The sequence below is a fragment of the Lepus europaeus genome, chromosome 11 (assembly GCF_033115175.1).
Source record: "Lepus europaeus isolate LE1 chromosome 11, mLepTim1.pri, whole genome shotgun sequence".
Lineage (NCBI taxonomy): Eukaryota > Metazoa > Chordata > Mammalia > Lagomorpha > Leporidae > Lepus > Lepus europaeus.
Genome location: NC_084837.1, coordinates 84,331,313 through 84,358,296, shown reverse-complemented (window position 1 = coordinate 84,358,296; position 26,984 = coordinate 84,331,313). Strand labels below are relative to the sequence as shown.

Genomic DNA, 26,984 nt, shown 5'->3' with positions numbered 1-26,984 from the left:
TAACTTACATTCTGTTTGGGTAAATGCTAAGGAGTGGAATGGCCAAGAAACAGGAATGGGATACATTTAATTTTTGAAACTGTCAAGTGGTTGTTTTTTTTTTTAAAAGGATTTATTTATTTGCTTGAAAGTCAGAGTTACAGAGAGAGAAGGAGAGGCAAGAGAGAGGTCTTCCATCTGCTGGTTCACTCCCCAGTTGGCCACAACGGCCGGAGTTGTGCCGATCCAAAGCCAGGAGCCTGGAGCTTCTTCTGGGTCTCTCACATGGGTACAGGGGCCCAAGGACTTGGGCCATCTTCTACTGCTTTCCCAGGACATAGCACAGAGCTGGATTGGAAGTGGAGCAGCTGGGCCGGCACTGCAGGTGGCGACTTTACCCACTACACCACAGTGTCAGCCTCCAAACTGTTTTCTAAAGGGGTTGGACCACTATCCATTCCCACCAGCTGTGTATGTATGAGGGAGATAGAGACAGAGAGAGAGAGAGTGTGTGTGTGTGTTACACTGTTCCAAATGAGGTACATGATGTTTTGTAGGACACAGGATCCCTTGTCTATACAACATATACTACATATTGATTTGCCTACTTTATAGGAACTGGAGCTTAAAGTGAGCATTCCAAAAAATTTTAAAGGCTCATTTTCAATTTAAGAACAGCCATCTGAGGGTCCTTGGAGAAGTTAAGGGAAAAAATGGAATTAAGTGATAATTTCATTTTGGTGAAAATAATATATGCTTAGAATTGTATCCACGAACTATATTGAAACTGTTAAAAACCTATAAACTAAGAAAAAAAATTTTTAAACTAAAAATTGGGGCCGTCACTGTGGCCTAGCGGGTTAAGCTGCTGTCTTCAGTACCAGCACCCGTTATGGGTGCCAGTTTGAATCCTGGCTGCTCCACTTCCGACCCAGCTCCCTGCTCATGAGCCCGGAAAAGCAGCAGAGGATGGCCCAAGGGTTCGGACCCCTGCGGCCATGTGGGAAACTCAGATGAAGCTTCTGGCTCCTGGCTTCAGCCTAACCTACCCCTGAGGTTGTGACTATTTGGGGAGTCAACCAGCTGATGGAAAATCTCTCTCTATATATAATTCTGCCTTTCAAAATAAATAAATAAATCTTTTTTAAAAAAACAAAACTTTTCTTGAAACCTATGTTTTTTCATAATACACATTTCCATGAAATTTCTGAAGACCCTCATGTCTAGATTTAAAAATAAACTCATCTTTTAACTCCATGTTACTTCTTGAAGGACCCACATCTGCATGGAGTGCTGACCACTGTGTGCCTGATCTGTGTGGCCCATCTCATAAACACCTTATAGGCCGGCGCCGTGGCTCAACAGGCTAATCCTCCGTCTAGTGGCGCCGGCACACAGGGTTCTAGTCCCGGTCGGGGCGCCGGATTCTGTCCCAGTTGCCCCTCTTCCAGGCCAGCTCTCTGCTGTGGCCAGGGAGTGCAGTGGAGGATGGCCCAAGTGCTTGGGCCCTGCACCCCATGGGAGACCAGGAGAAGCACCTGGCTCCTGCCATTGGATCAGCGTGGTGCGCCGGTCGCAGTGCGCCTATCGCGGCGGCCATTGGAGGGTGAACCAACGGCAAAGGAAGACCTTTCTCTCTGTCTCTCTCCCTCACTGTCTACTCTGCCTGTCAAAAAAAAAAAAAAAAAAAAAAAAACACACCACACACAAACCACCTTATAATAATCCTGTAAGAGTAGGTATAAAAATTAAACCATCGAATCCACTTTAAAGGCCAGGAAAAATGAAGACAAATTACCAGCGGCCACTGAGCTAATGAATATCTAGACGCCCCAAAATGTAAGCCCAGAGGCCTAAGCCCTGTACTTCAGCTCTTTCCGGCTGCCTGCATCCCTTGCTACCATCCGCGCTGTCCCAAACACTGGGCATTTATCTCACCAACTTAAGAGCCATCACTAACATTGCCTTCAAGTTCCAACCCAAGATTACTGATTTCAAACCTCTAAGAAAGCAAACACGGAGTACGGCCTAGAAGGCCATCTGCAGTGGAACAGTCAGAGCAAATGCTGGCTTCCTTAAGGCACCGACATTTGTGCATAATACAAAATCCTCGAGCAACGGCTGAATGGACGGCAATTCATTCGGTACATCGGATGGCACCTATGAAGTGTAGAAGTCTTTCCCAAAAAGTGTGAAGAACAGAGTGCTTTTCAGGTAGAAAGAATCTGAAAAAAAAAACTCGGGAGCTGACAGACCCATTACCAACTGGATCTCTTCCTGCTGAGGTTTTACAAAATCCAATTCAGCTACTAACAGGCCTTTCCAGAAAGACCCCAGGCTGAGCAATCAACAGGCTTCTTTCTAAGACCTCTTGGCGTTTGTGCCATAATCTTAAAAGAGTAAAAATAGAGAGTGATTGTGCAGACATTTCTCTGTCTAATGAGAGCCCAAAAGGCACCAAGGGCAGTGTTTGCACTGAAGAGGAAAGCAAGAAAAATGCTTTCTAACAGCCACAGACCGTAACATCAACCATGCTACACAGACTACTGATTCATAATTTAAAAAAAAAAAAGGTTGGAAAAAATAACGATTATCTCCCCAGAGCTCTGACAAAAGGGGAGGAAACTGCTCTATTAGGAGATCATGTACAGGTGAAAAGATACTAGAAGGAGGACTGTTCACTGACAAATTTACATTTACTATTTACTGGGTACAGAGCATTGCATCATGCTGGGGGAGAGGATGGCTACTGACAACAAACAAGAGGCAGGAACCAGAAAATCCTCCTCTAATATGGAGTTCAGCACTAAGTTGGGGAAAAGGCCTACAGCAGAAAAAAATCATGACACCTGCAGTCCCACAGAGCCAGCTATTCAGCACTGACACCCTTGCTACTATAGACTAAGCAAAGTCACTTGCTCAGTACTTCCAAAATGCTGTTTCATTGAATCCTCAAATATATCTCCATTTCACACATGGCTGAACTGATGAGCAAAGTTCTGTGACTTGCTCCTGACCCCAGAGCCAGCAGGGGCTGGGGCTGGGAACCCCACGTGGTTCTGCAGGGCTCCACTGCTGATGGTCCCCATGAGCAGCCTCCACGAGCTCTCCCCAGCCTCCAGCAGCTGCTGGGAGAGCTCCCCCCTGGGCAGTCAGGGCCTGGAAGTCTTCCTTCCTTTAGGAAGGATGTGGGCTTCCAGGGAAACTGAAGGGAAGGGTAGTAGAGGAGAAGAATGGGAATTGAAACAGAGGCAGAACAACGATTCTGTGACATGTGGTCAAATAAATTCCACAAATGCCCCCCTCCCCAACCCCTTATTACACTTGCCAGCCCCTGGAGACACAGGAATGAATAAATCAAGACCTGCTCTCTGTCCTCTGAGGGCCCCCTGGGTATGCAGGCAGGCAGAGACCTCCAATAAGAGTAGCTCCCAGCGAGCAGCCTGCCATCCTACTGAAGCTCTGCCATAGCTCACAGCCCCCACCACTCATGCCTGAGCCTAGAAAAAACCAATGAATGCTTCCGTTTCCCAGACAGTATGGTGCCGCCCTAAGCCACCAACATCAACTCACTCTCCAGTCCTTGAGTCTCACCAGCTTTGACACGCTACCTTTTTTCTCCTTAACTATACTTACATTGTTTTAAATTTCAAGAACAAAAGGGGGGTTTATAAATATGGTAATATCACGTTATCGTGAGTTAGCCTAATCGAAACAGAATCCTAAAATGTGACCTCACTCTTTTCCCTTCTTCTCCCTTACAGCCCTGAGATGCAGGAAAGGTTTGTGGAAGGTGGTGCCAGCAGCCCAAAACAGAAAAAAGAAGAAACTCCATAGTGCACAACTGGAATCTTAAGTACCAGTGTGAATTAGTAAGTTTCACGATGAAAAAATAGACACACAAAAGTGTGTGCATGCTTAGTAGCAGTACAAGTACACATATACGTACTAGTATACAATGCCCAGACAACTCTCATTATTTGCAGATTTCTAATTGCAAATTCACTCATTTGCTAATGTTTAAATCAATACCCCTGGCACTTTTGCAGCTTTTCATGGACATAGACACAGAAGTGAAAAACTGGAGTTGCCCAATTTACACATTCCCAGCTGAGGTCATTTGGCAACATTCTGCTTCTTGGTTTGGGCTCTCATATTGTGAACAAGTACCCTTTTCAGAGTCTACAGAGTGCCACATTTTTTGCATTTTTCTGCCTTTTGTTGATTCCACTGTTTAAAAGGGCTCCAAGCATAGTGCTGAAGGGCTGATCACAGAAGGCTGTCTTGTGTCTTACAGCAGAAAATGTACGTATTAGATAAGCTTCATTCGAGCATGAATTATGGTAATATTGGCCTTCAGTTCAATGTTAATGAATCAATCATGTGTGTTAAGTCAGGTGTCTTTAAATAGAAACACATAAAACAAGATTAGGTACTGATGAGCAAGATGACAAAAAAGTCCTGGTGATCAGCTCACAGAATGTAATCCTGTGCTATCGCTGAGAAGCAATGTCTCAGTATTAATTCCGTGTTTTAATAGACTTTACAGAATCTAACTACTGTTAATAAAAAATCAACTGAGACCTGGAGCTCTGTCCACTGAGGCAGTCTGGGGTAAGTTTCACCCAATGACCAAAAGCATGCTCAATGCTCAGATCTTGGCTTCATATTACTTTTTTTTTTTTTAAATAAATGGAAGTACAAGATGACGTTGGCACATCTTATTATGCCAGGAAGTATAGAACTGCTCCAAGAATGACGGAGACATGTAACAGCACACAGGAACCAGTTTGAAAAGGCTCTAATCATCCATATCAAAAACAATGCGGTCATCATCGTCGTAAGAGACTATTTTGTTGAATAAAATTTGAACACATGAGCCCATGTCAACAAGTAAGTGTGATGAGGAATGTGATAACAATATACTCTATTAATATTTCTCCACAAAATACTTCCACATTAGAGAAGGAAAAAGAATAACCCTTACGGAGGTGGAAAGAGGCCAACATGGCCCTCCTCGAGTGACCAGGTGAACCTTATCAGCACTGGAACAATCCAGACTGCACAACACACAAAAGCATGCAGAAAGAGCACAGCGTCATTTCTGGGCCCTTCTTGTCAAAGATACATAACCCGCACTTTTTAATGAGGGAAGACAGAGGCAAACTTGAGGGGGGGGGATGCTTCAAAAAAATTAACCCCTCATCTCCAAAAGGGCCCAAGTTGGGGCTGGCACTGTGGCGCAGTGGGTTAAAGCCCAGGCCTGAAGCGCCGGCATCCTGTATGGGCGCCGGTTCTAGTCCCAGCTGCTCCTCTTCCGATACAGCTCCCTGCTATGGCCTGGGAAGGCAGTGGAAGATGGCCCAAGTCCTGGGCTCCTGTACCCAAGTGGGAGACCCGGAGGAAGCTCCTGGCTCCTGGCTTCAGATTGGCACAGCTCTGGCCGTTGAGGCCATCTGGGGAGTGAACCAGCGGATAAAGACCTCTCTCTCTCTCTCTCTCTCTTTCTCTCTCTCTCTCTACCTCTCTCTGTAACTGTCTTAAAAAAATAAAAGGGTCCAAGCACAAACGTCAAGGAAAGACTCAAGAAGAGTTCCAAATCAGAGGCATCCAAAGACACGAGTAAATGCAATACATGATTCTGAGCTTGATCTCTTCCCTCTAAAGGACGTGGCTGGGACAACTGGTCAAGCTTAATGATGCACAATGATTATAGAGTTGTAATTTTGACGACTGAACTATGATTGCATTCAAGAATGTCTTTCTGTAGGAAATACCTGCTAAAATAAACTTGTATTAGGTCACACACTTAGCAATCAAATTGTTCAGGGAACCAGTCTTTACATGGTATTTTAAGATTCTCTGTAAGTATGTGATTGTTCCAAAACTTTTTAAAGTATCCACCCCCCCCCAAAAAAATTATATAACCTGGAGTAGTAAACATGACAAAGGAGGAAGCACAGGAGAAGCTTTCAACTCAGTTTGCCTCATGTACCCTTAAAGTAAGAAGCCCTCTCAATAGACCTACAAATCTCCAGGCTACTGCCCTATCTGGGTCCTCCCCCATGCACCTGCAATTCCTGCAAGATTTCTCTACACAGGCAGACTGCCAATCACTCATCTTATTCCTCACCTGGCTTGTGCCAAGCACTCACCTGGGACCTGTTCTGGCCAAGGTTACCATTGCTCCCCTGCTGACAAAGCAGGTATTCACCTTCTAGTCCACACTTGTCTGCAAAGCACTAGACAAAAGTAGTGGGTTCCCCTCATCCCTCCAACTCCTCCTTCCCAGGCCCTCTTCAGGTTCTTTTTTGCTTAAATGTCATTTTCCTCCTGTTCTCTCCCAGTCCCCTTACTACTCCACACTCCAGCCTAGTCAATCTCATCCACTCTCAAGACTCACATCACCAGGTCTGCAGACAGAGGCCAGACCCATGACCTCAACCTACTCCACATGTCCCCAAGACCTTTCATTAGCATATTAAACTCATCTCATTCCCAAGTCCATTCCTCACTTCTCTCCTGGCCTCTTCCCCCTCCACTCAATCCCCTCCTGGGTTCCTAATGTCAAGGACGCGACCAATCACTCAGCTGCCCAAGCCAGCAATGGGAGCACCAGCTTTGACACCACCCCCTCGCACATCCCCACACACAATCACCTAAGTCCTGACAACTTGAATTCCTAAATAAGGTGGGGTATCATCATCTCATCATTGCCTGTCCACATCCATGCAGCAGGTTCCCGCCCAGCACCCCCCCGCCTTGCATTCTCACTGCACTTCAACACACTGTCCACATCTCAGCCAGTGTTCTTCCCAAATTCCATGTGGTCACAACTCACACAGCTTACATCATTTTGTGGATGCTACCTGCTCTTTGGAACATTTCTAAATCCCATATTAGATATTACAAGATCTACTTATTAAGCTCAACTCTGTCTTAAACCCTCTGCCTCAGCTATACTAAAATATATTCTATTTCCACCTTACTGACAATAATGCTTCCCACATTCAGTAGAAATCCTGGTACTTTGTAGATGTTCAATAAATGTTTGTTGGACAAACGAATAAGCCAAGTGGATGAAGGAGGGAAAGGCAGATCGACCTCTTATTTCACACAAACTGAAGCCTTCTGATATCTCGCAGTATTAAGCTGACAACTCAGATCCTTGGCAAAGGCTTAATAAAGATGCCAGAGAGCATTTACACAAAATAATTAGCAGCTCAAGTTCAAGGTCTTTGAGGTTAGCCATTAGAGGGGAAGAAGGGCAGCACACTTGCTCACAGCAGAGCAGAAAGTGGTTATGCCACAGCATGACTCAGTTTCACTAGTCTTCACGTTTGGGGCACACTGCCCTTGGGGCAAATTCCCAAAGAGGGAAGGATGATCGCTCAGGGACACATACACCTGCTGGAGCAGGGAAGAGGGAGAGTCAGAGCTGCTTCACAAAGGGGTCTAATGAAGCTAAATGAAGACCAAATAGGGACTGTCCCCAGCAGTTTACTTGGCACACGAGAGGATGCAAAGATGATTTTGAAGCTGGGGTTTCTGATTCATTTTATTTCTCTAAAAGTCTACAAAGATACAGCCATCGTGGGGACTTTGCAAGACAAGGAACCAACATCCTCCCATCAACTGTTACCTACTTTGCCTTAGGAGTTGCTGGTAAGTCAAAGGGGGGACAGAGTCAAGAAAGAAAAATGCAAAGGCAACAGAAATAAGATCTTTTTAGCTTAAAACCACCACTGAGATGGAATCAGAGATCTAACTGAGAAGGTAAGGGGCACACGTTTGCAAGTGGGTGGCCAGCAGCCTTTTAAGCCTCGGAAGGAGCTCCGGATGCCTGGATGACAGAAAGCTCCCGTGACTTTTCTGACCTCATGACTGCTCTGAGGCTTTAAGCCTTAAGAGGGATTTTTCCCTTGAGGAAAGAGACATTCTCCCAGGAATCCAAGGGCACTTGAAAGGCAGGAGGAAGTCCCACAAGCACAAACAGAAAGCCACATCCAAGACAGCCAGGACCATGGACAGGAAAGTTGCTGCTGTAAAGAGACACACAAGCAGCCTAACCGGACAGTGAACACAACTAGGGAAGGGAAAAGGGCTTTTTAGCTCTCCAGGCACTGACAGTGAAGACGGAAGTCGACCAGTGATGACAGTGTCACCATCCCGAGAGCAGCAGCCTGCCACACAGTCCCTGCTCCTTGTGACACTGTGCTCAGCATTACCTTACTACATACATGATAGGGGGGAGGTGCTACCTCCACCTGAGACACAAGAAATAGGTACAGGAAGGTCAACACGTGCAAAATTACACAAATGTACCAAGTGGTGGAGTGAGGACTCGGATCCAAGTCTGTTCAATTTCAAAATCAATGACTTTCTTGTTAAAAGACCATTTCCATGTCCATACTCATGAATGACTGTCTTGTCCAAAAGAAAAAAATGCAGAGGCAGGCATTTGGCATTTGGTTAAGTCACTGGTTTAGGCACCTGTAATCCATATTGGAATGCCTGGGTTTGAGTCCCAGCTCTGCTCCCAATTCCAGCTTTCTGTAATGTACATCCTGGGATGTCATCAGTTGCACTGTCAACCCATACGACTAGTGACTGGTGACACTGATACAACACTACTTACTATTATCACTCAACAGGTCTATCAAAACATATCACACGTATTTAAGGAAGGGAAATTCTGGAACTCTACCCACAATGGCTATCAAGCTGGGAGTGTGCCCATCTCAAAGACATTCTGTGAATCTGGAGACTGTGGCAAGCACCATGGACTGGTTCACGGTGGAACGAGAGAGGAAGAGAGAGCTACACATTATCTACTGCCCTGACTACTTTGCTGCTGTAACACCCAACATGACTTACAGGCTCCAGGGATCACATGAGCTCCTGGGTGATTTTGATCGCAACCAAATCACAAGGACGAAAGAAGAGTGCAAGAGCTTCCACCAGAAGGGAGACCTACTCATAGAATCCACACAGCACTGAGCTAGCCACTCAAGAACTAACTTCCTATTCAACAGCTTCGCATGGTAGTGGCTGTAGCATCTTTCTCGATTCTCAAAAGAAGTGGCTCTTGTGGGAACTGGGAGCATCCTACAAGCTCAGATACTTCCTCTAAACCTTCCAAAGATTCTGGAAGCACCAGCCCCCAGGATTAAATCTACTCCAGCTTTAATTCCCTGGCAACCAGTCTGTGTCTAATACAGGAAATGTGAACGACAATAAGAAGCGCATCTTTTTTTTACTAGTTTATTAAATTTATGAAATATTAGATATAAGATACTCAACCACAGAGGACAAAAAAATAAACTCAATTTATTTTAATTATATTTTGGTATAATACCATTTGGGCTAAGATAATTCAAATAAACTACAGTAATGCCCAATTTTATAAACTTAAACCTATACTGTAATTCACCTCATTCATAAACATGAGTAACTTGACCTACTTTCTAATATATTCAGCTTCTTCTTGTCTGCATTAATCTGCAGTGACATTTTAAAAGTTGCTCTAATAATTTCCATTATATGAAAATGTACTTTTTTCATTTACATCATCTTTGATTTTCCTCCTACAAACAAAGTACTATTTTCTCTATCGTGAGCCTGCAAGTGTAGGAAGACATAAAACCATACAAGACAAATGCTATAAAAAGCTGAGCTCTTAAATTCTTTAATTTATTCATTTCCACCTTATTTGAAAGACAGAGAGAGTGAGAGAAAGACAGAGATCCCATCCACTGGTTTGCTTCTCAAATGCCCACAACAGCCAGTGCTGGGGCTAGGACAAAGCCAGGAGCCCAGAACTCAACCCAGGTCTCTCAGGTACATGGCAGGGACTCATTGAGCCATCATCCCAAGCCTCCCAGTGTAAATGTTAACAGGCAGCCAGATTCAAAACGGAGGAGCCAGTACTCAAACCAGGCACTCCCATAAGAAATAAAGAGTGTCCCAACCTGCAACTTCAACACTGGGCCAAATACATGCCCCAAGGTTTATCTTCAAATGGGGTTCAGTATTGGGTTTCTTGATAGGGGAAGAAAATGGAGTGGGGAAGGAGGCACAAAATGAGACAATTTTGCCGTAAGCCCATACAATGTGGGCTGATGAGTTTGGATCCCTCTGTGTATAATCTGTGGAAACTTGGAGAACATAGTTTTAAGAAATGCATGTAAATTCTGCCCTTCTTTGGCAGCACATGTACTAAAACGGAGATGTTACAGGGAAGATCAGCAGGGCCACTGTGCAAAGATGACATGCAAATGTGCAAAGTGTTCTGTATTTAAAAAAAAAAACAACTGTGAATTCAGTATAAAATAATATAATAGCTTGATGTCTCCCGGCAGTTCTCCAATGACAGCTAATAAGGAACAAAACAAGAGAAGAAACCCACAGCCTCCTTCCAACTACACCATCAACAGCCTTCTGGACTGGGGCTCCTTCCTCTGAAGACACAATCAACAATCTCAAGCAAGCCCCTCCCATCCTCAAGAATCTTCTACAGTTCCCAAATACCTACAGCAGGGGTTGGCCAGCGATGACCCTCAAGCTGAGAATGGTTTTTACATTTTAAAAAATTTTATAAAGAAAAAACCCTGAAGAATTCTATTTATGATACCTGAACATTATACAAAACTCAAATCTCAGTGCCCATAAATCAGGTTTTATTGGAACACAGCCACAGTCGTTTATGAAGTGTGCGTGGCTATTTTTTGTGCTTCAACAGCAGAACTGAGGCGCTGCATAGATTGTAGCCTAAAATATTTACACAAGCTGGTCCTTTAGTAGAAAGGTTTGCCAACTCCTGGTCTATGGCAGAAAATCCATAGCGCTTGGCCCAGCATGATAAGTCATCAAAATGTAGATCTACCTAACCTTCCTAAAAAGCCCTAACTGGTAATATCTGAAGACCTAACTCTGCTCCACCAAATGTTCTTGTTTTCTCCCAAACATTACTCTCTTTCTTGCTCCAAGGTTCTCTTCGATCCCAAAGGCCTATGGACATCTTCCTTGCATCCTCACAGGAGGAGTCACATCCTAAAGCTGTTTGGCTTTTAACAGGTCCTGGAAGAAAAGTGATAGTACAAGCTCCTCTCCACAGAACTCTATGTCATAACGAGAGGTAGAAACCAGCCCAGCACCCACCAGCAGGGCCTGTGTTGCAAAGTTGAAAGCAAATCAATACAAAGGAGGGCAATGCAGCTACGTGAAACACTGAGGACTATCTCTACACACTGCTGTGTGGTCAGAACCAGGACAGACGAAGTAGAGAAACCAAAGCCAAGCAGACACTTACAGCATGTTGTTGCTTGAGAAGGAAGGAAGCTACAAAGACCAAAGCATGCATATATTTGCTTCTTCATTTAAAAAACAAAAACAAAAACAAAACTACAAGGATCAAAATGCCAGTAACTTCTACAGGGTAAAAGTAAACACTTCCTGCTATGGACTAAATGCCTGATACCTCCTGAAATGCAGATAGGCTGAACAATAACCCCTCAACATGGTGTGACCTCTGTTGGGGCAGGGCCTTTGAAAGGTGATTAGGCACCACCACTCATATGGCGTCAGTGCCCCAAAGATATCCCTTGCCTTTTTCCATAGGAAAGCCACTGTCAGAAGGCACCACCTATCATGCAGGAAGCAGGCCTCAACAGTACCAAATCTGCTGGGACCTTGATCTTGGACTTGCAAGCTTCCAGAACTGTGAGCAATGCATTTTTGTTGCTTATAAGCTACTCAGTCTATAGCATTTTTGTTCTAGCAGCCCAAAGGAACTAAGATGCTTCTGCATGAGCTTTATTTTATAGATCAGACTTTTTGATTGGTGATGCTAAAAATCCCATAAACCTGAATTTCACTTGCAAGTATCTTTAGGAATGAATACTCTGTTTTATCTTTATGCACATTCATCCCCCCTGCCAAAACACACACACCATAGTTCTAGTTCTGCCCAATGAAAAGATCCAGAAAAATGGTGAATCCACACCTGGTTTGATATTACATCTTCAAAGAGATGAAAGCCTAGCAGCAGCTTTGGAGAGTGAGGTGAGACCAGACCATCAGCAGACCCAACCACGGGCAATACAGCTGTGGGAAGAGCCTGGCATGAGTCCAGCCTGGAGCCCGGTGAGGGACAGTGTACCTGCCAACCCAGAGGGAAAAGGTGGGGGACCACATTTCTCTCTCCCCGACCACACGGTACCAGCATCCTGTAACTAGCTGACAGAGAGTAGGCGCCATTTTGGACATATGTAACAGCTGCAGAAACTTGTGTCCATGCACCCAGCAACCACCTGAGAGGAGACACCTGAGTCTTGCTGGGAGAATTGACAGGAGATTGGGCACTCCTGACTATGGGAGCCTTGTGCACTGGGATGGACTGCAAAAACACTGTGGCTGCATAGGAGGGTGCGGGGTGTGGCTTGGTCTCTGATCAGTCACTGTGGGCAGCTCCACATGCTCAGGGCTCCCTGATTGGCTGGTGAGGGTCATTACTGCTCACACCAAGGACTGCACAGATCCTTTGTGCAGTTCTTGTGGCAGTGCAGATGAATATTGTATTCACTGGGGCTAGCGCCCGGGCACTGGTCTCTGGAGGAGAGGTGAGTGCAAGACTATGCCAACAGAGAAGAACAAACCTCCCTTCTTTAAAAAAAAAAAAAAAAAAAAAGACTTACCATATCCAACCTTGGTGTCACCTTGGACACCCCCTCACCCTGGAGCACTGAACAGAGCTCCCTGGCTACACCCAGCACACACCTCTGGGTATTCACTGAAAGAACAGAGACTCCACTAATCCACAGAGGCACAGTCTAAAGATAAAAGCCATCATGGGGGGCAAAAAAAAGTATCTCCACAAATGCCTAATAATAAATGCAGCAATTCAAGAACAAGAATAGGAAGACAACACGATGCCTTCAGTGGAACACTTCAATACTAGAATGTGAAGATGAAGAGATTGAAGAAATGCCTGAAATGGAATTCAAAAAATTAATTATAGGATTGCTTAGAAGTATCCCTGACTATTGCAGTCATCTGGGGAGAGAACCAGTGGATGAAAGATATCTCCCTCTCCTCCTCCATCTATAACTATTCTTTTCAAATAAATACACAAATCTTCAAAAAATAATACTTGAAATAAAGTTTAATGAAAAAAGTTCCTCTTTGCAGAAAATTCTCATATATAAGAAAGGAAGAAACAGTAGAATTGGAGTATCCTTATCTTACAATCAGTAATGAATTGAATGATATGGGCAATGGTGATCAATGATTAATCATTAAGTATTTCTTAGTGAAAATATATAGCTTGCCTATAATGTAGTCTACACACAATACACACACACAAAATTACTTCACAGATTCAAAGCTGACCAAACCTTGAGACACAGAAAATATGAAGAACAAAGAAATGAGTTACATGGCACAATGGGGAAGCAGTCACCAATACACAGACCGTGGGAGACGTGACGGCAGGGTTTCTCAGCTCGGCTCTACTGACATTTTGGGCCAGGTAACTTCTCGTTCTATGCATCTAAGTGAGGTGTGGGGGTGCTGCACATTGTAGGATGTTATCAGTGCCCAGGGCCTCTACTCACTACATGGCAGGAGCAACGGGAGTTGTGACAACCCAATCTGTCTCCATGCTGCCAGTGCCCCTAGGTGGGGAAAGGGAATCATCTCTGTTTGCCAATCTCTGCTCAGATAACAAACCACCCCATTTCAACAAACAAATCACAGGGGGAGGGAGAGAGATGGAAGGAAAACCTAATTAGATTAAAAAGAGACAGAGAGATATCAACTAATTGCATTGAATAAACCTTATCTAGATCTTGATTCAAAGACAATTTAAAAATAATCAGACAACAGATAATTTGAACATGACCTTGATATTTCATGATATTAAGGAGGGGAAGCATTTGGTATAGTGGTTAAGAAACGACTGTTTGGATACCTGAAATGCATACTGGAGCGCCTGAGCTCAAGTGTCAGCTCTGCTCCTGATTCCGGTTTCCTTCTAATATGCACCAGGGGAAGCAGCAGTGATGGCTCAAGCAGCTGGATCCCAGACACTCCTGTGAGACACTGGGACTGAGTATCTGGCTCCTGGCTTTGGCCTGGCCCAGCTCCAGCTGGCACAGGCATTTGTGTAATAAAAACAAATGGGAGCTTTCTCTCTTTGTCTTTCAAATAAATAAATAAATTTAAAATCATGAATCCCTCACTCTGTGGTAGTAGTATGCTTTCAAAAAAATAGCATATATGCATATAATGTCTACATTTGAAATGAATGTAGTAAAATATTTTAAAAATTGTAGAAGAAAAAAGTGTGGACATATATACTAAAATATTGGCAGAAGAAATAGTAACAAACATGTTTGCAAATATTATGGGTGGGGAGAGCAAAGTGTATACATGAATCAAGAATGATGGGGAAAAAAGCAAGAATGGTGAAGAATCAGTCAGTATGGAACCTGGGAAGGAGCCTGTGGTGTGGTTCACTACATGTTTCTCTTCACTTTTGAACATCTTTGAAAGTTTCCATAATAAAAAGAGTGTACCTAAATAAATCTGACACCTTTCCATTCAGTAAGTATGTGGGTCCCACAGCAACCTTGGGAGGAAACACAAGAATTTACAGGCCTCTGGGCTAGCGCAGTTGCTAAACTCCTCTTGGGGTCCTACCTTGACATCAAGAGGGAGTACATTGTTTACAACATGGTCCTTAAATACCGGATGCCAACAAGTTAGCAGAAAGCTATCCCAAAGCCAGAAGAAACACCTGCTGGCCTTGGGCTGATGAGGAGAGAGAATACTCGCTTGTACTGTGTACCCTTCCTCAGGGATGTTCATGGACAATGACATCTGTAAGCATTTTTGCCTTGTGTGAATTTGGAAGTTCAGCCCCAGGCGAGGCTGGATTGCATCACAGTGAATTCTTACTCAAGCTGGAAGAAGCACAGGCCTTTGCCCGACCTCCATGAGCTGTCCCACAGCCTTAAGAAGCCCACCTCAAGAACATCAATATAGATAAGAGAAAAAAAACTTCTACCTTGTCCAAATGACTGTGGTTTGCAGTCTCTTTTTTGTCTGTAAGCAGCGAAAACTCACATCAATGAACCAAGAAATTCTACTTGGTCTTAAAATCTACCAGATCCTCCTAGGAAGATCCCTTCCTCTTCCTCTGAACTCTCTGTGCATCGGTCACTTGCCACGGACTCCTGTGCACTGCAGTGTTTTGGAAAACCCAAGTCAATGTATCAGCCATGCCCTGTCAATCTGTATTTCCTTCTCTGTTTAGGATATTGAATCTGCTTCCTCTGGATCCAAACTTCCAAGAAGAGTGGCCAAAAGAGAGAACAAGGAACTCACTTTCAGGTTTATATGTCCCTTGTGTCTGCCTCACACTTTCCAAAGCCACCAAGAATCCCAGACAATCCAGGTGTCTGTGGTCACAAGTCCTCCTGTGGAGAGACTGAGTTGTCCATTATCCCACAGAGGTCAATGAGTTGAATAATATGAGATCAGGGAACACATAGGACCAGGGAATAACAAGGACTTGTTGAAACTTCTTTTATTTCCTTCTCTTGATGAAGGGTTGAGAGTCTGTGCTAGATTATAGTTGTCCAAATAGGGGCCAGTGCTGGGGTGTAGCAGTAAAGCCACCATTTGTGATGTGGTTATCCCATTTCAATAGTACTGGTTTGAGCCCTTGCTACTCCATTTTGGATCTAGCTCCCTGCTAACATACCTGGGAGAGCAGTAGTGATGGTCCACATACATGGGCTCCTGTCACCCACAGAGGAGACCTGGATGGAGTCTCTTGGTTTCCCCTGATCCAGCCCTGGTTATACCATTTGGAGAATGAGCCAGCAGATGGAAGATCTGGCTCTCCCTGTTTCTCCTTCTCTGTCACTCTATCTTTACAAAGAAAAAAAAGTTGCTCAAATAGATTTGTCTCCTTACAACAATTTCTTCCAAGTTTTATTGGACACATACAACTCTGAAGACAAATATATGATTGTATAATATAGGCTAAAACGTCTCATATAGGCAACAGTTCTATTTGCTCATCGTCCTATCCTATCACCAATATCAAGCAATCAAAATTAAAATTAAAAAAATTTCTAGTTGGAATTAGACTGTTGCAAGATGAGAGTAAGGCAACCGTGGCCTGTTGACCACTACTCAGTTAAAAGGTAGACCATCACCACGGGTCATCACAGCTACAAGGTAAATACTGACTGCTTTCTATTCCTCAAGACTGGGCTTCACTAGGCTGAAGATCTCGTTCATAAATAAATGGGGTCTGCTCTAAAGATTTTTCCAACATCTATTTGGGGGCACAAATATAACAGGAAGTTTGGAAAATAAGCACTGTCTGCACTGGGGCAGAACATGCCTTGTCAGCACCTTGACCTAAAAGATTAAAGGTAAGAAGGAAGAAGTCCATCCATAGCCACCTACTCCTCCATGTGCTACTCAGCTTGAAAGCAGAAGAACAACTTATTGCAGCATGTTTGTGAGACTCCAGATTGCATTGTCAAGGCTTTGCCTGGGATGTGCTTAGTGGGGAGGGCTAGGAGCCTGGAGTGCAGAGGGGACAACGCTAACACAGGGAAGGGACCAGCATCCCAAGGCGCCTGCCATCCATCTGGTTCCCATCAAAGCAGGGAATCTACCAAACACAGTTACACAGAAGATATGTTCAGACACTGAATTCAAGAGAAAATGGAAGCATTAAAAACAAAACTCAATTATCTTTCCAACCTTTTTTCCAAAGTACCCACAAAAACACACCATGTGTTAAAATAATCAAATGTACTCTGTGTTCTTTCTCTCTCTCACGTGTACATATAGACACACATTTGAGACTAAAAGAAGACATTCAATAGGATAACAATCACTCATAAATTACATTTTCCTACTTAACAGCAGTGTTCGGCATGAAGCCCCATTTCCCACTTCAAATTCACCCAGGGAGCATTAAATAGAGAAAATATTTCTATGTCCCAGCATGGCAAAATTCTTTATAATGACCTCCTGGCCACATTCATCACAATGATGAGACCTAAATTAGGCAGAGTTGATTCTTCCCTATAGCAGCAATGGTATTCTGAGTTGAACACAGAAGAGATTTACATAATGTGAGGTAAGAGACTTTTTCCCAAGCTAATAAACCATGGTGGACCACCATGCCTCAGCCTGCCCAAAGCATTAAACAGTATTTCCCAGGGTTGGTCCTGGAAAGTGGGTACCAAGAGTGCCACTGCTTTGTGTGAAATGTCATCATCACATGGTTCTACAGGGCCGGTGGGAGGACATCAAGACACACCAGTTCCCAAGGAACACAGTGTCTACCCCATCAAGTCATCAATAAATGGTGACAAACTGTACATATCAAGCTACTACCCCTTCAAAGACTCCAGAGCCCAAGCTGTTCTTCCAGCTGTAGTCTCATCTTTATTGCCCTCCACCACTAACTTGGAGATGGGCCACATGCCTAAAGATCGACCTGTCCTGACCAAGGATGAGGGCTGTGGGAGTGAAGTTTCCAAAAGTTGGTTTCCTAGGAGGAGCAATGGGAGGACTGAGAGTTTAGAATAAACCCAAGGCTAGACTCAAGATAGCTGGTGCACGGGGAAAGGGAGAATCCATCTAAATACAGAGTCATGCCACTTACTGTGACGGCACATTTTGATAAATGTGTTGCTGCATCAAGTGTGGACATCATAGAGTACTTAACAAACTGAGACAGTACAATGCAATCAAGTCAACATGAAAAGTATGAGGCCAATGCTGCTGACATACCCGGCACATGGTTTTAGAGTGAAACTTTTTTTTTTGTAAATAGAAGAAAGCTCTAAAATAACAACAACAACAAAAAAAGTATGGTATAACAAATACATAATCCAGTGACAGAGTCATTTATTATCACTATCAAGCAATGTGTACTGAACAGCATTTTGTGTGCTACACTTTCATAAGACTGACAGCCAACTAGGTCTTTTTACACAGGCATCACCACAAACGTGATGCTGTGATGATGTTTGTTCTATTCTGTTGACAAACGGGTTGCACTGTTAGGATACCTGTGACACTAGCAGAAGCAGCATTTTCTCAGCTTTATTAAAATCTTGTGAAATCACTGCTTCCTATGTGGCTATCACTGACTGAAATGTCATTTCACAGCCCAGGACCAAACTCCACTGAGGTGCAAAACTGTGAAGACATCAGACTCAAGGGAGACAGATGAGAATCCTACTACCCAACGAGGTACCAATGTGAGCAGCATGTGCTTCAGAATAATGGAGTAGAGGACCGTGCTGTAGTGTAGTAGGTTAAGCCTCCATCTGCAGTGCCAGCATCCCATATGGGCACCAGTTCAACACTTGGCTGCTCCTCTTCTGATCCAGCTCTCTGCTATGGAAAAGCAGTAGAAGATGGCCCAAGCCCTTGGGCCCCTGCACCCACGTGGGAGACCCAGAAGAAGCTCCTGGCTCCTGGCTTCAGAACAGCATAGCTCCGGCCATTACGGCCAATTGGGGAGTGAACCATCGGATGGAAGAGCGCTCTCTCTCGCTCTCGCTCTCTCTCGCTCTGCCTCTCCTTCTCTCTCTGTGTAACTCTGCCTTTCAAATAAACTAAACAAATCTTAAAAAAAAAAAAAAAAGAATGGAGTAAACACTGCTCACTGGCTTTGAGCATTAGGAATACATAGATAAACCACCTCATAGAAGACTTTCCTGGAATTGAAGAACAGAATATGCATTACCACCAACTTTTAAGAATATCAAATTCAAGGTACAGCTGCCCAAAATTGAGAAGTTAGAATGGGGAAATGTTGCTATTAGATCAGAAATGTGTGTCTAAGTAGAACATGCAACAGAGGTTGCTGATGTCATCTGAGGGTACAGAGCAAGGAATGGAAGGCCTAGACACGTGAACCAGCCACAGGGAGGAAAGTGTATGGAGATGTTAACAATGAGAGCATCAGTAATCACAACACACTAAGGAAGTGGTCAAATGGGAAACAGTGTTGCAAGCATAATATTCATACATGCAGAAATCCCCACCCAAAAAGAAAAAACATTCTACAAAAAATGTTGCTTTTCACAAACTTTTCTGTAATATTCCCTATTTTTAAGCATGTGCACAAAATACTTTGAATTAAAATTTAAATTTTTAATTCACAAATAACTACTGCATATATTGATCATATACAACAAGTTGTTTTGGGATAAGGCTGTTGTTTTTGTGGAATGGCTAATAAAGCTAAATAACATGCATGTTGGGTAAAATAATTTGAAATCTACTCTCGTGAATTTTCAATAATGTAAAACATCATTTTTTTAAGATTTATTTATTTACTTATTTGACAGGTAGAGTTACAGACAGTAAGAGAGAGAGACAGAGAGAAAGGTCTTCCTTCCATTGGTTCACCCCCTAGATGGCCGATATGGCAGGCTCTGCACTGATCTGAAGCCAGGAGCCAGGTGCTTCTTCCTGGTCTCCCATGCGGGTGCAGGTGCCCAAGCACCTGGGCCATCCTCCACTGCCTTCCTGGGCCAGAGCAGAGAGCTGGACTGGAAAAGGAGCAACTGAGACTAGAACCGGCGCTTATATGGGATGCCGGAGCCACAGGCAGAGGATTAATCTAGTGCACCATGGCACTGGCCCCTGTAGTACGTCATTATTAACTGTACTCCACGTGCTACACAAAAGATATTTTGAATTCACTCCTTCAACCAGCAGTTCTCCAAGTTCTGGTAGCCATTACTCTACCTCTACTTTCATGAGTTCAACTTTCTTAGACTCTACATACAAGTGAAAACATGCAGTCTTTCTCTTTCTTTGCCCAGATTATTTCATTTAACATACGAATAACATTCCCCAGACTTATCCATTGTTGGTCCCAATGGCAAGAGTTCCTTCTTAAAGGCTCAGTAGTATTCCACTGCATGTCCATGTCCCTTTTTTTCTTTATTCACTCATCTGTTGATACATACTAAGTTGATATTTGTTTTGTCTACAATGAATAAGGCTGCAATGACATATGAGTGTAGATATCGTTTTGATGTAATAACTTCCTTTACTTCAGACAGTGGGGATGTTGGGTCATGTGATAATTATATTTTTTGAGGAAACTCCATACTGCTTTCTATAATGGCTGTACATTCCCACCAACAGTTTCCAAGGGTTCCTTTTCTCTACATCTCCTCCAATATTGATCATCTTCTTCTTTATGAAAGTAGCCAGTTTAACAGGTATGAGATGATATCACAGTATGGTTTTAATTTGCATTTCTCTGATGACTAGTGATTTTGACTTCTTTTTCATATACTTGTTGGCCATTTGTATAACATCTTCTGAGAAATAACCATTTATATACTTTTTAATCCAATTGTTGGATTTCTTATGATTGAGTTTCCCGTGTATTTTATATATTAACCCCTTAACAGACACATGGTTTACAAATATTTTCTCCTATTCCATAGACTGTCTTTTCACTGTTTTCTTGCCTATGTAGAAGATTTTATTTTTAGTTTAATATAGTCCCATTTTTCTATTTTTGCGTATTTCTTTGAGTTCCTGTCTAAAAATCTGCTGTCCAGATCAGTGTCATGGAGAGTTCCCCTATGTCTCTTTTTCTAACAGTCTTACAATTTCTGGGTCTTATATTTAAGTCTTTAATCCATTTTGGGTTGTTTTATAACGTGGTGTGAGACAGGATCTGATTTCATTCTTTTTTTCTGCATGTGGAAGTACAAGTGTCCCAGAACCATTTAATGAAGAAACACAGGTCTTTCCCTATTGGATGTTCTCTGCCTTGTTAAAATCAAATGACTCTAAGAATACAGACTTACATCTAAGCTCTCTATTCCACTCCGTTGGTGGGGATGTCTGTTTCTATGCCAACATCATGCTGTTCAAACATGGACAACTCTGTATATATTTTTGAAGACACACAGCGTGTGATGCTTCCAGCTTCCTCCTTTTTGCTCAAGTTTGTCTTTTGTGATTCCAAATAGATATTTCTACTCTCACTCATTTGCATGTAAAACTCTGACAAATTTAAATAAAAGGCCCCGCATATAACCATTGTTTAGAACATACTGGTAGGATTTTTTCTCACCTTTTACCAGGCTTTACAGCAGTATGTTAACAACACTGCAGCTGGCCTTGCAGTATGTTTATTTTACTCTCAGTAAAGTCATGTTTAAACTCCCGAAAGGTACTAGTTATTTTATGGATTTGCAAAGTTGTCCAATTCTGATTTCTCATAAAGAGAACAGGATGTCTTTGATAACCCATTTAGGACTTCAAAATATGGTATTTCACAGCCTACAAAGAATGACTTTTAAAGATTCACATTCTACAGTAGAATATTAAAATGCTGGCAAGTATTCCAGAGGTGTTGAGCTCATGATACCCAGTCAATTCTTAGGCAGAAAAGCCTCAAATCTGGAGTTCTCCTCGGCCTTTTAACTTTGAAAGAAATTAACTGATGAACATAATTAGCTAAAAACACAAGGAAACAGCATCCTGCTACAGCACGGATTAGTAAGTTTAGTTAAGAAAAATCATCTGGATGTTATTGTTCTGAAGCATTTCTTAAGTAACGACAGCACAGTAAGGACCACAGCTCAGAAGACTCTGGTCAAGAACACAGGGCTGATTGGGACTCTCAGTCTCTCAGAGAGCTTGCAAGTAGTGGGGTAACAGGTGGTATCTACAGTCAACAAGAAGAGCGATCCAGCACAACCAGCTCATGAGGAAGGGCAGGAAGACAGAAGTACGCAGGGGCCGGCGCCATGGCTCACTTGGTTAATCCTCCGCCTTGCAGCGCCAGCATCCCATATGGGCGCCAGGTTCTAGTCCCAGTTGCTCCTCTTCCAGTCCAGCTCTCTGCTGTGGCCTGGGAAGGCAGTGGAGCATGGCCCAAGTGCTTGGGCCCCTACACCCGCATGGGAGACCAGGAAGAAGCACCTGGCTCCTGGCTTCGGATTGGCGCAGCTCAGGCCATATCGGCCATTTGGGGGGTGAACCAATGGAAGGAAGACCTTTCTCTCTGTCTCTCTCTCTCACTGTCTATAACTCTACCCGTCAAAAAAAAAAAGTGCACAAAGAACTGCATTTTTCATAAAGAAAAGGAAAAAAGGAACAATGTATCTTTACTGACATCACAATCCTCACATGACTGGCACAGAATGACAGAGAGCTACATAGATCCTGCTTTGAATCTCAAAGATTTAACACCCTCCCTAAATAGCAGTGGGTACTAAAAATTCCCAGAGAGCCAAAAACATTGCTTTTCATTTGAATTATGTCTAAAAATATTTTTCTTATAAGCCTGCCAGGGATCCAGAATATCACATGTATTCTCAAATCCAGATTATATCACAAGACATTATGTAAAATGCTAAACAAATCATTTCTCCTTCCTTGACACTATCAGTCTCTAGCTCACATACACACACAGAGGAGAGCTTTATAGCACCACATTTTTTCCCTGTGAAGCGCAGTGATCTCAAACTCTTAACTACTCATCCCTACAAGATCTCATCCAGAATGTCCAGGTCCTCTGGAAGGCTCTAGAACATGACTGATTGGTTACACTGCTCATTCATTAACTTTTATTCAAACTTGGACTGAGCCAAGTCTCTTAAAACAATTCTCTTCCCTCTGGTTTATGTCAAGCTACAAGCTCTTGCCAGCACTTATTCATGACATTTTATACTTTCAGAAATGTCAGGATTTCAGGCCATCTTTCAGATTCCCATACACGTAAGACAAATGTTTCTGCTGTTGCTTGCAGTCACTTTTTCCTAAAAAGGGCAGGGCATAAATATTCCCAGGTAGAGGCAACTTAACCGAAGCACACCAAGTAGGCAGGAAACCAACCGTTGGGTTGGCAGAACAGAAAACAACCAGGTAAATGTGTCAAGTTTCATTGAAGTTTCTCAGAAACCAGGGATGTACAAACAAACCTAAGCCTGAAATCACTAAAGGAGGATTTCCAAAGGATGAAACCACCATGTTCCCATCGAGACCACAGCCAACTCTCAGGGATTTTCAGAAGCAATCAGGATTGGGCAGGCTTCTTGGATTGGGTGGACCTGCTGCTTCCTCCTCACATTTACTGCCCTGATAATTCAATCCATTACTCCATCCCCAACCCAAGGAGAAGTTAAGAGAAAGCATGGGTTTTTGTTCTCTACAGATCATGGCATCAGAATCCACCTGGCTGACTACCTGCAGATCTGACACTTTGAAGAAAGCATAGATCCAATGTGCTTCCTGTCCGCTGGGCCTCAGGTCCTGTGGCCAGAGCCAGTCCACCAGACCGGTCCTCAAGGACCAACACTCAACCCAGGAGGCTTCACATGACCCAAGAACAGGATGGTGTTTCCCTATCCCACATGCATCTGACCCTACTGCCCTTAGCTCAGAGTTCTTGTTTGTGCCCTTGACCTCCACCCAAGCCAAGAGCTCCTCACACTTAGGCTTTGCATCAGGTCTCTCTGGAGTCTGGCCACCACCTCACCTCACGCCCAGCTGTCAGCATGCTCATAACACAGGCAGATACTTATCTGTCAAATACTACCTAAGGGGCTGCCCCACCATGGTGGGAGTGCAAAATTATATATGCTTTCATCAGACTACTTAAAATACTGTCAACTCTTCATTTTCTTTTTTTTTTTAATAGATTTTTTTTTGACAGGCAGAGTTAGAGAGAGTGAGAGAGAGAGAGAGAGAGAGAGAGAGAGAGAGAGAAAGGTCTTCCTTCTGTTGGTTCACCCCCCAAATGGCCGTGAAAGCAGGCCGGCACGCTGCACCAATCCGAAGCCAGGAGCCAGGTGCTTCCTCCTGGTCTCCCATGTGGGTGCAGGGCCCAAGCACTTAGGCCATCCTCCACTGCCTTCCCGCGCCACAGCAGAGAGCTGGACTGGAAGAGGAGCAACTGGAAGAGGGGACAGAACCGGCACCTCAACCGGGACCAGAACTCAGAATGCTGGCGCCGCAGGCGGAGGATTAGCCGCAGCACCAGCCAAATCTTCATTTTCTTTTTTTTCTTTTTTTTTTCGTGGGAGGTAAAATAGCAAGGTTTATTAGGGAAGAGACATCCATAAGGATGGATGGGCACCTCTCCAGACAGAGCCTGAGAGGGTGCCCAGTCGCTCGGAGTCGGGGGGGAGGGTGGCGAGAAGGAGAGAGGTTACATGGTTGAGTGGAGAGAGTACACCTGGCCAGACCAGGCGGGCGACTCAGCAGAGAGGCAGAGGGCTAAACGCAGTCTGGTTGAGACCCAGTTGAGACCGGGGGTTTTTAAGGAGATGGGTCTTGCTTCCCCACCTCTGTACTCCTTGGAACAAAGGGCTTTTTGGATATAAATAGAAAAACTTCTATCTGAGTTTTCTCTTGAAGATCTGAAACAAAGGACTTTATGGATGCAAATGTTATCAGAAAGGAGGAAGGGTGGATAGGACCTTCTAGAGAATTGGGATCCAGAGCAGGGTATTTGAAATGCAGATACTGGCCACTGTCACACACCATAAGACAGACAGCAAGAGGAAATACCCAAAATCTCCTCGACGCCCACATGCAGCTTTGAAGAAGTTACAGAAAATGGAACTCCATCCATAATCCCAAAGAAGAATTTTGGGTATTGCCTCTTGAGGGGGAATGTTAGGTAGGAGGTCAGTTATGAACTTATGTGTGTGTGACATAAAGGCCTAAAGAGAAGACATCTATGTCCAGCATATGCTGCATCTCAAAGTCATCCTGATGGTGTTTCAGGGGCAGTGCAGTATTCACATCCTGCCCTGCCCTGACCCCTTCTACCTGATATCTCTCAGGTGCAGCCCAATATCTGCATTCCAAATCTTCATTTTCATACTGACTGCAGAGTGACTTACAGCTAAATATAATGTTCATATGAATGGGCCATTTTTTTTAAGATTTCCTTATTTCTTTTTTTCAAAGGCAGAGTTACAGAAAGAGAGGGACAGACAGGCAGACAGAGATCTTCTATCTGTTGGTGCCCTGCCCAAATGGCCCCAACAGCTATGATTGAGCCAGGCCAAAGCCTTGGCAGGGGCCCATGTACTTTGGCCATCTTCTGCTGCTTTCTCTAGGCCATTATCAGGCAGCTGAAAAGGAAGTACAGCAGATAGGACTCAAACCAGCACTCTTGCTGTATTTTGGCATTGGAGGCAGCTTAACCCACTGTGTCACAACACCAGCCCTGGGCCATTTTTCCTTAGGATTCCTACCATTGCTTCTATACAACCTCTGACCTATTTTAGTTCAACCACGCTAGCTCTTGCTGCATTTCTGGAAAGAGATGGCATATGGGTAAAGAACACCTCTTGGCCAGCACCATGGCTCAACAGGCTAATCCTCCGCCTTGCGGTGCCGGCACACCGGATTCTAGTCCAGGTCGGGGCACCGGATTCTGTCCCGGTTGCGCCTCTTCCAGGCCAGCTCTCTGCTACGGCCCAGGAGTGCAGTGGAGGATGGCCCAAGTGCTTGGGCCCTGCACCCGCATGGGAGACCAGGATAAGTACCTGGCTCCTGCCTTCGGATCAGCGCAGTGCGCCTGCCACAGCGCACCGGCCATTGGAGGGTGAACCAACGGCAAAAAACGAAGACCTTTCTCTCTGTCTTTCTCTCTTTCACTGTCCACTCTGCCTGTAAAAAAAATAAAAAAATAAAAAAATAAAAAACAACAAAAAAAAAACACCTCTTACTGCAAAAGAATGACACAATTTTAGAGGCAAAAGAAACCTTAGCAGCCATGGCGAGTACTTCCCAAGTGCAATTGCTCAGAATGGTGACAGTTAATCCGTGGCCAAGCATCACTGGTCACAGTGGGGAAAGAAAGAGTACTCTCATAATGACAAACATGGACCATCTAAAGATGAATTCATGACACTTCTACCACATTAGTATAACAAATTTCCTTTTTCATGACATGATGTTGCTAGATGGTAGTTATCTTGTGAAAATGATTTATTATGAAACATCCCCAAAAGTGACGACAGTATATAATTACACAGTGAACCTCTGCATTCATCTAGCTTTAACAATCATCAATTTTGTCTATAAACATTCAGAAACTTATTAAATATTGGTCCCAAAATAATTTCCCTCTTCCATAAAACCTGGAAATGAGTCAACAGCCAGGCTAGGCCAAGCTACAAATTTCCAAAAGACAAGGAGGCTAACACATTAAATAACCTATCTCCAACTGTGCAGCTAGACAGGAACAGCCGTGAAACTACTGAGGGTAGTAACAGAAACCAAAGTTCTAACCTTGTTAGATTCTAACCCAGTTATACCCAAGACTCAGAGATGATTCTCCATGTTTCTGCCCCACTACCTGGGATGAGGCAATCCCAGCCAGAACAACCAGAGGGGAAAACCAAGCATCTATAACTACAGTTTCCTTGATCTCAGGCTATAGCAACTGTCACCCAACCGTAGAGAGCACCAGGAGCCACTCAACAGTTTCAGTTCAAAGACTACTGTGCATTTCTGCTTGAATTCTCCCAGCATTTCTCCTTCCACCTTCACTTTCCACAACAACAACAAGATGTATAAAGCAAACAGGTGTGAATGAATAAGAATTCATGCGCTAAGCTCCAGTAAGGTCAAAAGCTAGCTATTCAACTCTGCTTCTAGGCCCCTACCATTACCCCACCAAGCAACGAGGTAGAAAAACCAACCAACCACGGGAATAATATAACAGGGACTCTGCACACCCGCCTTCTAAGAACAACGTAAAGATGAGACAGGACAGCAGAAGAGACAACATTTCAACACTTTATATAACTGTCCCCAGGCAGGGGGCTGGCAACTGATACAAATAAGGTACTCTTTCAAAAGACTCACCTCAATGTTCAGTTTATGTAGAGGACCGGTTTCCCTGAAGATATTCTTGAAGCAAACGAGAAGGCCACAGCAGGAATACCTAAAACAGTGAG

At 43.8% G+C, this 26,984-nt stretch overlaps 1 protein-coding gene and 1 non-coding gene across 6 annotated transcripts in view; one reads left to right on the top strand and one right to left on the bottom strand.

Moving 5' to 3' along the window:
• The window catches only part of TLN2 (talin 2), a 481,872-nt gene that overhangs the window by 247,178 nt on the left and 207,710 nt on the right, over positions 1-26,984 (bottom strand). For all 5 annotated transcript variants that reach the window (XM_062206051.1, XM_062206049.1, XM_062206053.1 and 2 more), the window contains one exon: positions 26,893-26,971. The gene's annotated coding sequence lies outside the window, so the exon portion shown is untranslated. The remainder of the gene's footprint in view (positions 1-26,892; positions 26,972-26,984) is intronic.
• Positions 10,175-10,280, top strand: LOC133770666 (U6 spliceosomal RNA). The gene has a single exon (XR_009867371.1). It is a non-coding gene; the product is annotated as a U6 spliceosomal RNA (small nuclear RNA).